Here is a 10,358-nt window from a genome sequence, read left to right on the forward strand (position 1 = left end):
CAGCAGCTAAACCAAAGGTCTGTCGCCATCTGGAAACGACCAGTGCTGATACAGCAGCCTGTACCCCTCACTGAGAGTAGATGGGCTTGACGTTAGGGCAGAGTATATAGACATATCAACCTCCCTTCACTCCTGCTGCCTCCCCGCCTGTAACAAATCCTTAACTCAGGCCAGGATTGGGTCGCTTGCCTGCTCCAGCTGCAGCTGCTGGAGACTGATAGCCTCCAGGCCCTCACTGCCATTGTACTGCAGTACTGCCCACCTCTGCAGCCCACCTCTGTAGCACCCCTTGGCTGCAGTCACCATCTCACAGGGGCGACAAGAGAGCATCTGCATTCTCATGGAGCCTATCCGGCTGGTGCTGGACCTCGAAGTTTTACCCCTGCTGGACGATCAGCCAACAGACCAGCTGTGCCTTGGGGTTACAGAAGCTTATTAACCAGGTGAGGGATGTGTGGTGTGTGCGTGACCTGAAGCTCTGTCCACAGAGCTAGGGGCAAAATGTGTTTCTTGGAACATGGGGCAAAGAATTACTGAAACTTGAAACACCCAAGTGGTGAGTTTGTGGATGATTTTAAATAAAAGAAATGACAGCTATTTTTAAACAGATGTTCTGCTTGTTAATCATAGCCCATCGACCTTACCTTTTCCTGCAGTTTTCAACTAGCAGAGGCATGGACAGGGAAGTTGGCAATTTGCACTCATACTAATGAAAATTCATGAACTCTAGGGTGAAACATTATATATTTGCAACACTTATTATTTATAACATAAGTACACAAATAAACACATTAAATTACGGATTTAAATTATGGCCTGAATAACCAATGACCTGCATCTGTTTGTGTTGTATTCAGAATGAGAGAACTTTTATTATTCCCCAAGGAAATTGCTGAGTAGTATTGTATAGTATTGCACATATTGTCAATTCTGCTTCGGCACTTCTGTGTAGAATTCACAAGAATATTATGGTTTCTCAGAACATGTGACAATGAAAACTTGAAACACTTAAGTGGCAAGTTTGTGGGTCATTTTAAACAAAGGAAACATCAGAAGTTCTGCTTTTTAATGAGAGCCCACTGATCTTATTTTATCCGGCACTGTCGACTAGCAGTGGCACAGACAGGGAAGCCGGCAATTTACAGCCAGACTAACAAAAGCACGTGCACTCCAGGGTGAAACTTTATACGACATTTAATATTTACAATAGAAAGACAAATACACACATCAAATTACGATTTAACACAAAATAGCGTTGTGTCGCAACGTGTCCTGGTGCATAAAACATGTGCTGACCCGCCATGCAGTGTCATGCATTCGAACGGTCATGAAAATCCCGAAAAAATCATGGAATTAAGAAATCACGTTTTCCAGACCTGGGAAACATATGGAAAATAAAGAGTACCACAAAGTTTTGGAAAAGCCATTAGATTTTTGAGAGAACTACGTTTTCTTTTAGATCAACATTTGCAGTTTATCCTCGTCTCTCAGTATGTTATAATATAAATACAATTTCCGCGTCGGCGTAGGTCGCTGGGGCAAAAAACGAGAGAAAATACGTTTTTCCCCTCTGGACACCGTTTTTCCCCTGTATACGTCTCGACATGGCACTTTCCCACGGAGCACTGGCATTAAAATACGCTTTTAAAAACCGGTGGTGATCGACATGCATTTTTGAACGGGTGTTGTACGTGTTAAAAGTATTTCAGTACTAAGATGTACCTATGCTAATACTTTACATTTCCAGGGCAAAGGGTTCAGTCTGTAATGCATTATATTGGTTGTTGTATGTGTATCTAGTGTTGTATTCTTACTCCAATATGATATTATTTTGCCTTTTAATCATAAACGCTGATACTCAAAAGAGGTTCGTTGTTTTGTCTGATATGCTGAATAATATGTCTGAATTGGAACACGCGAAGCAAAAGGTAACAATATGTGTAAATCTATCATTAAGTTGTAAGAGTTTGTGCAACAAGACAAATTATTTCTGCATGCTATTAAAACTGCTCCGACGTAACATAATCGTGATATATGCAATATAAATGTGTCGCAAAAGAATTTAGTAAAATGCTATCTTAAAGTGTACCCAACATGTTTTAGAATATGTAAAGCTGAAATATTAGATGTGATTAAAAAAAAGGTGTGTGTGTGTGTGTGTTGTCAGCATCATACATTTAGTGTGGTCTTGTGGGCACTGCTAAAAGAAATTACAATAAATATTTTTGACTTGAAGAGTAGATAGAATGTGTGAAGCCCATATGAAGTCCAAATATCAGACGGTACCAAAGAAAGACTTTAACACGCATGAGTGTGCAGTTGTCTGTGGTGTTTTGAGGCCGCAGTGTACTTTGCATATAAACACTTAATGTGGTACCTGTGAAAATAATTGCTCTGCTCTGAGTACAGGCTAGCAGGGAAATTTCGATACAGAATGTGTAAAGTTCAATTTTGAGTATCAGACAGTGTGAAAATAAAGACGTGTGTGTGTCACACAGAGAGAGAGAGAGAGAGTCGGTGTCATTCAAGAGGTTATTGAAAGGAGCACAATTAATATATAAAATAAACATTTTCACAAAAGGTATAAATACATTTCAACCATATAATTGCCGACATCAGCGCGGGTGAGTCTTTATTTATTTATCTATCTATCATACTGTACTTGTTTGATTTATTTGCATGGTTAAGTTGAACAAGCAGGCAACACATGTGGCAGTACTCATGTTTATTCTGTTTCAGACAATAGTACAAGAAGTGACCCCCGTGCTGTGGATGATACTTCTGGCGGTGAAGGCGCTGCTGTGACGAGCACATCATCGGGCGTTGGCTGCACACACTCCCGTGCCTCAGAAACCGAGGGGCGACCATCCGGCCGTGTGCTCACAGAAGCTGTGCTGCACTCACAGAATGCAATAGTAAATGCTGTAACAGATGTTGCAAATGAACTAAAAAATATACATGCTGTGCTATGTGACATTAACCACACGTTAAAAGGATTAGTGAAAAAATAAATTCTGCGTTTGATGACCTGTTTTTACATTCTTTCTATTACATTCAAACAAAGTTGTAATGCTGCCCCATGTCAGGGTCAGCCCCCCACTGTGGTCCTTCCGTGCCCCTTCCCCGTTTGACCAGCAGGTGGTGCTGGTCATTCCATCCTTCACGTCAGTCCTTGTTCTCCCCTCTCTCCTGTCTGGTCTCGTGGCTCAATGTATTAAGCATGTGCTGTCTGTTTGCCCCTCGGTCCTGAGTTCCCTCTTGTCTTGTGTTCAAATCCCACCTCCTCTGTTTTTGTATTTAGCTCCCTGGTTTTTTCCTTTGTGCTTGTTAAACCCTGGTGTCTGATTTAGTATCGGTTTTGGTTTTGTTTCTTGTTCCCCTGCCTGTGTTATTCCTATGTACTTCCCTAGTGTTGATATATGCATTCTTGGTTAGTTCTTAGTTTCCCTGATTGTTAGTTTCTTTGAGTTAATTGGTTTCACCTGTGTCTTGTTTCCCTAGTCCTTGTTAATCAGTCTCACCTGCCCTGTGTTAGTCATTACCCCTTGTAGTATATTAGTTCCTGCCTTTGTTCTGTTCCCCGCTGGTTCATCGTGTCTAAACTATTGTCTAAGCTCGTGTCTCTGATGTCTACGTTTGGCTGTGGTATGCCCTTGTCTCTGGTTTCCCCCATGGTTGGATTTTACTTTAGTGTCTTGCTTTTCTAGTTAGTTTTTCCATGTGTGTTACTTAGTCTAGTTTATTCCTCCCTGTTTAGTTTTGACCCCTCGTGGTCTTTTGGTTTTCTTGAGTTATCTGTTTGATTTAATAAACCCTGTTTTGTTTGCTGGAGCCGCAAGTGGGTCGTCCGCCCCTTATTTGTGCACCATGCCCCGTTCCCGTTCCCGAGATGCCCGCAACCATGACACCCCATTTGCCGGATCATTTGGTGGGTCGAGGTCAGGTTCATCATTCCTCAGCTCTTCTGGTACAGGCAAGCCATGATGTTGTGCCACATTACTGTATGCAGCACGCTACATGCATGCACAATGCGGCACACTTTCTGTGGACTATAGAGCAGCACTCCACCGGTCTTGTCCAGGCATCGCCAACGGCCCTTAAGCTGCCCTATAGTGCACTCTACCACCGCCCGAGCCCGAGAATGGGCACCATTATAACGTCGCTCTTGTTCACTCTGTGGGTTTGCGAGGGGGGTGAGAAGCCATGTCTTCAGTGGGTACCCACTGTCCCCAAAGAAATTGTCAAATGGCTGCATCATGCACCAAACTTGCAATTTTGGTCCAAAAGTATAAAACACAAGTCTTCTTACCGAGAAGCCAGCCATGACGCACCACACCATTTTCAAGTTTGTTCCCAACACTACTATTTCTGAGAACAAACGAATCATGGTTTGAACCAGGCCATCTCGCCACAACATGAATGAGATGCCATTTTCGCATCACATATTATTTGCACATTAATGGAATAAAAATGCTTTCTATTTACATAAGCAAATTAATTCTCTGAAGGTGCCTTTATAGCAATGTGTGTGCAGTCGATGGCTCCGATTACATTGGGAAAACCGAACATCGTTGCAAATTGCGCTTTAATGTTTGCCTGTTCAACCACAGTGTAAGGAAATTTTATATACCTGGGTGACAAGCGGATTATGCCGTCCCATACAGCCGGCATGGCGCGACTCAGTGTTGACTGAGAAATACCCGATCGGTCCGCAAGTTCTCGCTGAAAAGCACCTGTGGCTAAAAACGCGAGAGTGGACAGAACTTGTAACGGGACAGGTAAAGACGCAATTCCGCATTGTCTGCCTTTGTAATGCTGGCCGCAGTTCAGCACACAGCTCCAAGAGGATTGCTCTGGGAAGTCTAAAGCGACTTAGAAGCCAGTCATCATCATGGGCCAGGAATTGAGTATGATCCCTGTATATGCGCTCTCTTCTAAGTCTTCCATTTGCGATATCTTCTAGTAACGCAAGACCTGCCATGGTAGTTGTAATAGTTCGGTCATTTTCTGCACCGTTTTATTGTTACAAATTGATTAAAAAATCAGGTGCCGTACATTTGTAAACAACATACAATTAATGTCGGTGTATTGGATAAAGTCAGCGTCATGACTGTTTAAAAAGGGAAACCGCAGTAGCAATGACTTGCCACTGGGTGCCGTCCGTTTACAAAACCGAGCAGAAATGTTTTTAAACATCTCGACGTGAGCGTGGAAACGGACGTACGCAATATTTTCGTGCGTACGCACCGTTTATACATGAGGCCCCTGGTCTTGAATAGCTAACATAAATCATTCAGTCTCACTGTACAGATCCTCGTAAGTAAGCCAGCTGTTTGACGTTCGTTTATCGACTCGAGGCCGGCTGAGTTCACAGGGGTGTCTGCCATGGAGTTCCTTCTGGGTCCATTCTGGCTTTTTGAGGTGTGGGGTTGTGATATGTTCTGTTTTATTGTGTGTGCTGTGTACAGTAAGTGGTATGTAGTTGGTGTCTACATGGACTGTAGCATCATGTAGTGCTGATGTGCTCTGTTTTGTGTGGAAGAAACATCTCGGTGTGTTTATCTGTGTATTGTCGTGGTTTATTTTGTCTATGAGGCCTGGTCCACCTCCTGCCAGTGGGAGAGGATCACGGTAAAAGGGCACTGAAAGCAATGAACAATTTTATGAGCTGCAATTTTTTTCAAACACCTGCCACTCCAGGCACTCCAGCAGCCTAGGCTAATGACCTCACAGTTCGTTTATCTCGTGCTTCTGCTGCAGCCGTCCAGCATCCTGCAGTATCTAAACTCTACCAAAAACAATATTACAACAAGAGGGGAGTGTTTCATCCATATAAAGTGGGAGATCTAGTCCTTCTTGATGACCCAGCTCAAGGGCTGGATAAGTTTAAGGTCCTGACGAGGATGGATAAAGATGGCACAGCCAGAGTGACATATGAAATTGCAGACCCAAAGAATGACCTCTAACGGAAGAGAGTTGTTCACCACAACCGGCTGAAGGCTAAGCTGAGCCTGTGCCACCCTATTAAGAATATCCTAGAAGCACCCCAGACTGGAAGTGGTCCCTTAACCCTTTTATACACACAATATCAACGTGAGGCACCGCCGCAGGGTAGAGCGACCGGGGTGTTGCCCGCTGAGGTCAGCGCCCTGGTCTGGCAGGCTTACCCATCTCCCCGGCGCCTGAAGGAGGCCTACATCACTTCCCACACAAACATTGCGATCTATAGAAACAAACTTGATGGCAGAATGTGCGAATCCGTACAGAAACTCTGAACCAAGCGTATGAACATCCTGTGCTAGTAAGTCAGAACTCATACGTGTAATTTCACCTCATAGCCCATATAACATATACATCTACTTTATCATAGAAAAGTGGTTTTGTGATACTGTGCTTTAATTATTTGTATTATGGCTGATAATAGTTAAATATATAAGCCGACTTAAATCTTAAATCAAACTACACTTGTAATATTTCATTAGCGCTGTCTGCACCGTAGCTGTTGAAATATAAATATATTACTGGTGGACATGACTGGGTTATCATGATCATTTGGACAAGGTGTGAAGTCTGATTATGAGACAATGATCATCTTTTTCATCTTTGCTGTTTAAATCACTCTTACACATGTTTGTGAGGAATTTATCTTGAACTCCTTTTTTGCTTTATAAATACCCCAAGTATTGATGCCGTCCGTCTTTCCAAAGGAGACAGCTCGGGTGTGCTCTGACCCCGACCAGTAACAGACACGCTGTGACGATGGGTAGCAGTTCATTTTTTTCCGATCACCTTCAGATCGGACCTTTTTTTAAATGTCATGTTCTGTCCTGTTTGCTGCGCTAACTGCAATAACATAACATAATCTGCAACATGTTGCCACTCACTGCATATTCGTTTTTTGGTTTGTCACCCCACTGCAGTGAGCACCAAATAAAATGTTTTTTCTAGCCTCCACCTCACCCACAAGCACCTCGATTTCTGTTTCAAAAATGTTTTTCTTCCACTTCCTCTCGGTTGCCATGACAACTATATCTATTTTCAACTATTTCTCGGGCTTTATCTGTATTCTTAAATTGTCATGAGGTGTTTTACAATGACCGTTTATGGTTTAAGTTGTATGTATCAATATTCATAAAGTGTTTTGCGTCGACCATTTATGATTGAACGTGGGCGTGTAGAGGCTGATCCACGTACGCACAATTCCAAAGTAGAGAGTGATCTGTAAAGAGAACATCGCTTGAAGATGTGCGTATGCAGTTTTATATATCTGATTTTTTATTACGCACGCCATTTTTGGCTTTTGTGCACACATATACTTTTAGTACGAGTCCTACGCACTGTTTTATAAACGAGACCCCTGGCCTTGCAGGCCTTCCTCGGCGCTCTCCTCCCAGACCGTCTGCAGCAGCAAGTGCACTTGAAGGCCCCACACAGCGTGAAGCAGGCACTAACAGAAGCTGAGCGGGTATAAGTGACTCTGGGAGCGGCAGGCCAGGAGGGCGCTGTGGTGGGTGCAGCGGGGTTGGAGAACGATAGCGCCAGTGTCTCAGCAAGGCTGGTCCGGGACTGTAGGCCCTGCTGCCGGAAGCTCGTCTGTTGGCGCTGCGGGGAAAGGTGCCACTGGGCATGCATCTGCCTGGAGTCTGCATTGGGGAGGTCCGGAAGCAAGCGGGGGGGCAGCGAGGGAGACTGGGCTGTTACTGCTAGGGATAGAGAAGCCTGTACCAATGGGGCTGGGAACCTGTGCCACCCTCTGCCTGTGCTCCGTGATGGGGGAGCCTGCCACCGTCTGCCTGTGCTCCGTGATGGGGGAGCCTGCCACCCTCTGCCTGTGCTCCGTGATGGGGGAGCCTGCCACCGTCTGCCTTGAAGGCCCCACACAGCATGAAGCAGGCACTAACAGAAGCTGAGAGGGTATAAGTGACTCTGGGAGCGGCAGGCCAGGAGGGAGCAGCGGGGTTGGAGAACGATAGCGCCAGTGTCTCAGCAAGGCTGGTCCGGGACTGTAGGCCCTGCTGCCGGAAGCTCGTCTGTTGGCGCTGCGGGGATAGTTGCCACTGGGGATGCATCTGCTTGTGCTCCGTGATGGGGGAGCCTGCCACCCTCTGCCTGTGCTCCGTGATGGGGGAGCCTGCCACCCTCTGCCTGTGCTCTGTGATGGGGGAGGTCATCCCAATGCAGGGTCATCGACATCTCTGGGGCCAGCTGTGGGCACCATGAATTTTGGCTGGCCCCCATTCACAGATGACTGCATTGTGGGGATGGACGTCCTTGCCAACCAAGGGGCCGTTCTTGATTTTGGGCAGAACAACTTTGGCCTGAGAGGAATCACAGTTTCCCTGGAAGTCGCAGTCGCCCCAGACCCAAGCAGTTCGCCCCCAAGTCTCCACTACCTGCCCATCTGACCACCAGCGCTGGGTGTTACAATATAAAACCGTTATTAGGCTGCTGGAACTGTGTATGGTTACACGTTAACAATCAACACCCACCTGGCATTTCCGGACCAACAAAGATAATAAACCGTGTAAGCAGCATCAGGCGTGTGTGGGCTACGTGTGTGACGTGCGTAATTGTAATCAGTGTGTGTGAATGTTAGTATCAGCAGTTCAGTAGCTTGATGGCTTGTGCATAAAAACTCTCTCTAAACCTACTGGTTTGAGTCTGGATGCTCCTGTACCACTGGGATAGAAAGGATCCTCTTCCTCTCTCAATGCTGGCCATAGGGGTCCTCGATGGCTGGCAGCTCAGTCCTGGTGATGCTTTGCACTGATCAGACCGCGCTCTGCGGAGCTTTGCGGTCACAGGTAGTACAACGGCCATACCCAGCTGTGATGCTGCCAGACAGAAAACATTCAGCTCTTCAGCCCTGTCTGCACTCCCATCAAGCACAATGTTTGCAGCCTGCCAGGAGCCGATGATGGTCCTCATCCCAATCCAGACTTCCTCCATGCTCTTCTACAGTAGTTTCCAGCTTGTCCCTCACGTGGTTTGTCCCCTTGCTGAGCTGCTTCTTCATTTCCACGTTCACCTGCTCCACCTCCTTCTCAAGGTCAAGGTCAAGGTAAACTTTATTATCCCCCCAGGGGAAATTCATGTGGTCAACATTGCAAATAGTATTCAAACAGTTGACAAGACAAACAGACAGTAAACATACCACATTCTTGTCTCCAGACCTGAAGATCCCCTTCTTCTTGATCACTAACGTCGTCACAATTCTTCTCCGTCATGTCCCCATTTGGCCAGCAGAGGGTGTTAGTCAGGCTGTAATCACCTAATCGGTCCTGGTCTAATGTGAAAATCACCCTTTTATTAGTCCCTTGTTAGTTGTGTGTTCCCCAGCTCGGTCATTGTTGCTCTCATTGTTGTTTTATCCTGTATGTCCCTGATTCCCAGTGTTTCCCGTCCCTGCAGTGCTCCCTGTGTTCCTGTTCGACCCGCTCCTGCCTCATTGTTCCTTCCTGTTCTTCATGTTAGACCCCTTGTGGTCCTTTATTTCCTGGTTGTCGTGTGACTTTCTGTTAATCTTCAGGAAAACTGCACAGCAGGGAAGTAGTCACCCTACTTCTAAGTTCAGATGAAAGCTGTCTGCAAACAGAAGAAAACACATTCTACAAATGAACAAATGAATGTATGAATGAATGAATGCCTTTATTGTCACTGCACAAGTTACACATGAAACTGAAAGAGTATCCTTGTTACTGCAAGAAAAAAAAAACACAAAATACAGAAAAAATAAGATGCATAAAATATTAAACAAACAGAATATAAACAGAATGAACAGAAAACAAAATATAAACAAGTAAATTGAATATTGAACAGTAAAGAATAAAAATGTAAACAATGTAAAAATAAATATGTTTTGATAAAATAAGTGTTATGTTGGGGCGGCACCGTGGCGCTCTGCTGCCTCACAGCTCTGGGATCAGTGTTTAAGTCTCCATGTCTCCATGTGTGTGGAATTTGCATGGTCGCCCCATGTTGTGGTGGGGTTTCCATCAGGTACTCCAGTTTTTTTCCCACAGCCCAAAAATATGCTGAGGTTAATTGGAGTGAATGGTGTGTGCGTGGGCAATGACATGGGTTGGTGCCCCATCCTGGGTTGTTCCCTGCCTTGTGCCCTGTGATGGGTTGGTGCCCCATCCTGGGTTGTTCCCTGCCTTGTGCCCTGTGATGGGTTGGTGCCCCATCCTGGGTTGTTCTCTGCCTTGTGCCCTGTGATGGGTTGGTGCCCCATCCTGGGTTGTTCTCTGCCTTGTGCCCTGTGATGGGTTGGTGCCCCATCCTGGGTTGTTCTCTGCCTTGTGCCCTGTGATGGGTTGGTGCCCCATCCTTGGTTGTTCTCTGCCTTGTGCCCTGTG

This window comes from Paramormyrops kingsleyae, chromosome 5 (genome assembly GCF_048594095.1).
Source record: "Paramormyrops kingsleyae isolate MSU_618 chromosome 5, PKINGS_0.4, whole genome shotgun sequence".
NCBI lineage: Eukaryota > Metazoa > Chordata > Actinopteri > Osteoglossiformes > Mormyridae > Paramormyrops > Paramormyrops kingsleyae.